Source organism: Vipera berus (genome assembly GCF_964194415.1).
Source record: "Vipera berus genome assembly, chromosome: 4".
NCBI classification, from domain to species: Eukaryota; Metazoa; Chordata; class Lepidosauria; order Squamata; family Viperidae; genus Vipera; species Vipera berus.
The window spans coordinates 41764201-41770200 of NC_138206.1; positions in this window are offsets into that span (position 1 = coordinate 41764201).

Here is a 6000-nt window from a genome sequence, read left to right on the forward strand (position 1 = left end):
AGAAAAGACAAACATGATCTTTTCTGAATGGTGTAATTTAGGGAGCAGAAGCTGTTCTAGCAGCTATTCAGGCTTTCTTTGCAGCAGCATGTCATCCAGTACAACTAGCATAACCATTTTAACCCTGTGTTGGATTACTACTCTCATCTTATTTGGCCATGATGAGGTTGACTGGAACTATATTCCAATTAACACGGGACCACAAAATTAGAGAAGTGTGTTCCTTAGATTAAAATATGTATTGCATTGTCCTTTGAACAATTATTATTTGCCACCTTACTCTCTAAATTGACATATACTGTATTTAAAAAGCCTACTATATTGACTTTATGCATATTCTGTTGGACCCACTACTATACTTCTTAAAATCTATGTTTGGTTTGTCTTTCCACATAATTTATAGAATGGATTTCATTCTATTGGAAGGGAATATTTATATATGTAGAAACAACTCTTACAAATTGGAAATAACATTTTAAAAACAGTTTAAATCTACAGCATTATGTTCTGTATGTCTTTATAATCTACTTCTTTACAACCAATTCTGTGAAGATTCTACAGCATTTCATTCTGCTGCTTAAAGTTTCTCAACTAGGCTGGCATATGTCAATTTTTTTTCTGAGTTAAACAGGCAAAAGTTGAGAGTTAGGAGATATGGCCCAAATAGATTTTTGTAATGGTAGCTATTTAGTTAGGATATTTTAACATAATATTAATTACACTGGTAGAACCTGATTTAATGCCATTTTAGGCTGCCTTGTATAAGCCATCCCCTATCTGGCAACCTTTTAATGTTCTGGACTACAATCTCAGTCATTTTCAACACAGAGATCTAATAGTTAGGCTGGTTTTATGTGTAGATTGGAGTTTATGTTGCAAACGTGAAGACCACCTACTTAGGGAGAAATGGTTATGAATTAATTCCGCAGATTAATTCATCAGATTAAAGAAAAGGGGTTTTAATAATTGTAAGTGATGTCAACAAATACATCAATGCCATAGAGCTGGGCTTTCAGGTTACTAAACTGCTTTTGCTAGATGCTGAGAAAGGAACTGTCATTTTCCCTTGAACCCTGATCTCTACATACAAAATTTACTTCATTCCTAATTTATCCTTTGTATGTAGAATCATAACATTATAGATTTGTATGGGACACTTTAAATCATCAATTCTATTCTCTACTCTGGATTTTTTAAAAATTCTTACTAACATAGACAAAATGGTAGATGGGGTTGAGGTTGCAAGAACTTTGAGACAGAGTGACTGTGTTATGTTGGAATTCAAAATAATGCAGACACTAGCAATAGAGCAAAATCAAACTAGTGTCTTAGATTTTAAGACAGAGCTGATTTTAAGACAGAGCTGATTTAAGAGAACTGATTGCAACAAACTTAGAGAATGGTTGAGAAAGTTTCAATGAATAAAAATCTTAAAGGGGAAAACAACTCAAGAAGCTTGGAAAAGTCTGAAAAATGAAATTATAAAAGCCCAGTCCAGCATAATGCCACTGAAAAGAAAAATAAACTAACACGATTGCATAAATAACTTTCTGATAAATTGAAAGACAGAAAGGACAAGCATAAAAAAAATGGAAAGAAGGACACATAACTAAGGTAGAATACCAACATATGGGCTGAATCTGCAAAGATGAAGTCAGGAAAGCTAAGGCACAGAATGAACTAAAACTTGAAACAACTGTCAAAAAATAATAAAAGTTCAATGTGTGAAAGAAAAAGAAAAAAATAAAGGAAATGATTGGTCCACTAATGGCAAGAAAGTGATAGGCAGCAGGGAGGAAGCAGAACTGTGTAATTCATTTTTTTTGCATCTGTCTTCACGCAGAAGGAAAAAACAGCCCAACCTACTGAAAAAAACAGACTAGGAATACAAGTCAAAATAGGAAAACAGTAATGCAACACTTGTCCACCCTAGATGAATTCATATCAACAGGATCAGATGGATTACTTCCCAGAGTTCTGAAAGAGCTGATAGACATGGTCTTGGAATCACTGAACCATATCCCAAAGATGCTTTTCCATGAGACAACTGGACTTTCCTGTTTTTCTTTGAAGACATTTTGCTTCTCATTCAAGAAGCTTCTTCAGCTTCTTCTTTAGAGCTGAAGAAGCTTCTTGGATGAGAAGTGAAACATCTTCAAAGAAAAACAAGAAAGTCCAGTTGCCTTGTGGAAAAGCAACTTTAGGATAACTATGACCTGGATGACTGAGAATCTCCATAGACACTGAACCATATCTTTCAAAGATCCTAAAGCACCAAGGAATTACCAGAGGACTGAAAAAGAGTCACTGAAGTGGTTTCCATCTTCAAAAAGGGAAAAATAGATCTGATGTGGTTCCCATTTTCAAAAAGAGGACAAAAAATGGTTCTAAAACTACAGACCAATCAGCCTGACATCAATACCTGGAAAAGATAAGTAGTGGATCCGCAAAAACCTAAAAGCAAACAAAGCTATTACTAGAAGCCAACATTGGTTTGTCAGACACAGATCATGCCAAACAAATCTTATTGCATTTTTTGACAAAGTGACTTAAATTAGTAGACCAGCTAAATGCTGTGGACATAGTATACTTGGACTTCAGAAAGGCATTTAACAAAGTAGACCACAGCCTATTTCTTGGTAAGATAGAAAAATGTGGGATAGACAACATTACCACTAGATGGATTTGTAACTGGCTAACCAACTGCATTCAATGTGTAGCCTTTAAAGTAATTACATCTACATGGAGGAAATTATGCAGTGGGGTGCCCAAAGGTTCTGTCTTAGGCCAACATCTTCATAAATAAATTAAATGAGAGAATAGAAGGGGAACTTGTCAGAATTGCAGCTGACATCAAGTTAGAGGAAATAGCCAACACTTTAGAAAATAGGCTCAGAATACAGAAAGATCTTGACAGACATGAACACTGGGCCCTATCCAACAAGAGCCTTGGTGGAGCAGTGGGCTAATGCCTCCTTAAGTAACACCAGCTGCCTGCAATTAGTGCAGGTTCGCATCCCACCAGGCTCAAGGTTGACTCAGCCTTCCATCCTTCTGAGGTAGGTAAAATGAGGACCCAGATTGTTGGGGGCAATTAAGCTGACTTTGTAATAATGCTGCTTGGGGTGTGTGTGAAAGCCCTAACAAGCAGGCATATACATAGAATGAAGGCTACTGCTAAGCTTGTAAGCCGCCCTGAGTCTTCGGAGAAGGGCGGGATATAAATGGAATTAAAATAAAAATAAATAAAATAAATAAAATGCAATTCAGTATTGAGGAAAGTAAGGTTTTACACTTAGGAAAGAAAAACCAAATGGACAGGTATAGAATAGGTGTTATCTGGCTCAATAGCTGTAACTGTAAGAGGAATCTAGGTGTCTTAATGGACAATCACTTAGGTATGAGTTAATACGGTATGCTGCAGATACCAAAAAAGCTAATGCAGTTTACAACAGAGGAATAGTATCAAGATCATATGTACTATTATACTACTATAATACTTGGTAAGAACACACTTGGAATACTGCATCTAGTTCTGGTCACCATGATACAAATAAGATGTTGAGACAGTGCAAAGAAGACTAACAAAGATGATTAGGAGTCTGGAGGCTAAAATATATGCTAAATAGTTGCAGGAACTGGGTTTAGTCTAATGAACAGAAAAACTAGAGATGACATGATAGCAGTCTTCAAATATTTGTGGGGTTCTTACAAAGAAGAGGGGGGCTACCTGTTTTCCAAAGCACCTGATGGCAAGACAATAAGTAATGGACTGAAACTTATCAAAGAGAGAAGAACTAAGGAGAAATTTTCCAATAGCGAGAACAATCAGTGGAATGGTGTGCCTTCAGAATTATGGGTGCTCCATCACTGGAGGTTTTTAAGAAGAGGTTGGACAGCCATTGGTCCGGAGTAGTATAGAGTCTCCTATTTGGGCAAGGGGTTGAACTAGAACAGGGGTCCCCAATCCCTGGTCCATGGACTAGTACCAGTCTGCAGCATGCCAGCAACTGGGCCGCAGAAACAAGCAAATCTGTGAGATGCAGGCAGCACACAAAACTAAGCACTCTCTGGTCCACGGAAAAACCTTTCTCCATGGAACTGGTCCCTGGTGCCCAAAAGGTTGGGGACCTCTGAACTAGAAGACCTCCAAGGTCCCTTCCACTCTGCTCTAGAATCTTGCCATGTACCAATTATGTACTCATAATGACTGCTTTCTTAAAACTCAAATACTTTGGCCACCTAATGAGAAGGAAGGACTCACTGGAGAAGAGCCTAATGCTGGGAAAGATTGAGGGCACTAGAAGAAGGGGACGACAGAGAATGAGGTGGCTGGATGGAGTCACTGAAGCAGTAGGCGTGAGCTTGCACACGACTTCGCAACTAACAACAACAACAATGACTGCTTTCTAGTTAGAAGATATTTGTTTAAAAATTAAGTCAGATTTTGGCCTCGTCCATTCATTTGCTAATTTATAATTTTTCCACTTTTTTCTTAAATATAATATGTAAGAATATAGGCTGACCATGTCTTCAAAAACTCAGGAAGTAATTTATCTGAACCTGAAGATTTAAACTAATTCAAATAAAGCAGGCTGTATTTCATTCTCAAGCTAGTCATTATTACGAAGTATTAGTCAACTAGGATTTGTGGAATTATTCTAGTTGTCCTAAAGTGTAAAAATAATCTGAAATTATCACCTGTAATGCTAATACAAATCTTCTTAATTTAAGTCTCTTAAATATAAATTTGCATAACCATTCATAACTATCCATAACTGTAACTTTGATCAGAAAATCAGAAAATATAATTTGTCACATACTTAAGGTTTTCCACAGAAATATTTTTAGAGTATACATTTGATCTAAAAAACTCAACCATTACATGTATTAAGTGTTGAAGCTCATATGGAGGCAGGATATATTGGTAATGAAAAAGTATATCAGTTGAGTTTCTGTATCAATTATCTACAGTATGAACAATTTCACCATAGTATATTGGGACATGCCAAAAGTTGATGGATTTCAAAATACATGATGCATAAAACCCACTGACCTTATTTAAGTTCTAATTGTTGACAGTGATGCATTTGAAGCTTGTATTTGGCATTAATGACAGGAATTTAAGAATAAATAGAGAAATTATAAGGGACTTGGTGGCTCAGTGGGTTAAGACACTGATCTTTCGATCTGAAGGTCGGCAGTTTGGCGGGTCGAATCCCGAGTGCCGCGTAACAGAGTGAGCACCTGCTACTCATCCCAGCTTCTACCAACCTAGCAGTTCGAAAGCACGTAAAAATGCAAGTAGAAAAATAGGGACCACTACGGTGGGAAGGTAACAGCATTCCGTGTGCCTTTGGCATCTAGTCATGCCGGCCACATGACCACGGAGACGTCCTCGGACAAGCACTGGCTCTTCGACTTTGAAACGGAGATGAGCACCGGCCCCTAGAGTCGGAAATGACTAGCACGCATGTGCGGGGGAACCTTTACCTTTACCTTTAGAGAAATTACTTTCTACCTAATAAAACCACTGTTCCCTTTTATTCAGCAATGGCTACTGACAGGCTGTAACTCTCTTTCCAGGAAATGACATGGGCCAAAGATCGGTTCTACAGCATGCAGAACTTGCCTATAATGTAGTTTATGTACACAAATGCTAAAGGTTTCCCTCTTGATATCTTCATGAAACAGGCATTAATTCTGCCAGTCTTTCCATGGTAATAATGCTATCGAAGCCTGGAGACATTAAAATGAGGAGAACAATACTAAGGACATTGCGTGTACAAGGCTGCAGAATGTGTGCCTGGCAGGACATAATCCTCTTCAACAGCACCTTCTTATTAACTTTTAACACTTGCTTATCACTTTGTTGCTTTACCTCCTTCTGGTTCTGATAAAATACCATCTCCAGTGAAGTCTTCTGACCAGGCTTGCTGAGAATGCAACAGTTTTAGCAGTGGAACTAACAGTGAAACTCAAAACATTGAGAAATTTGTA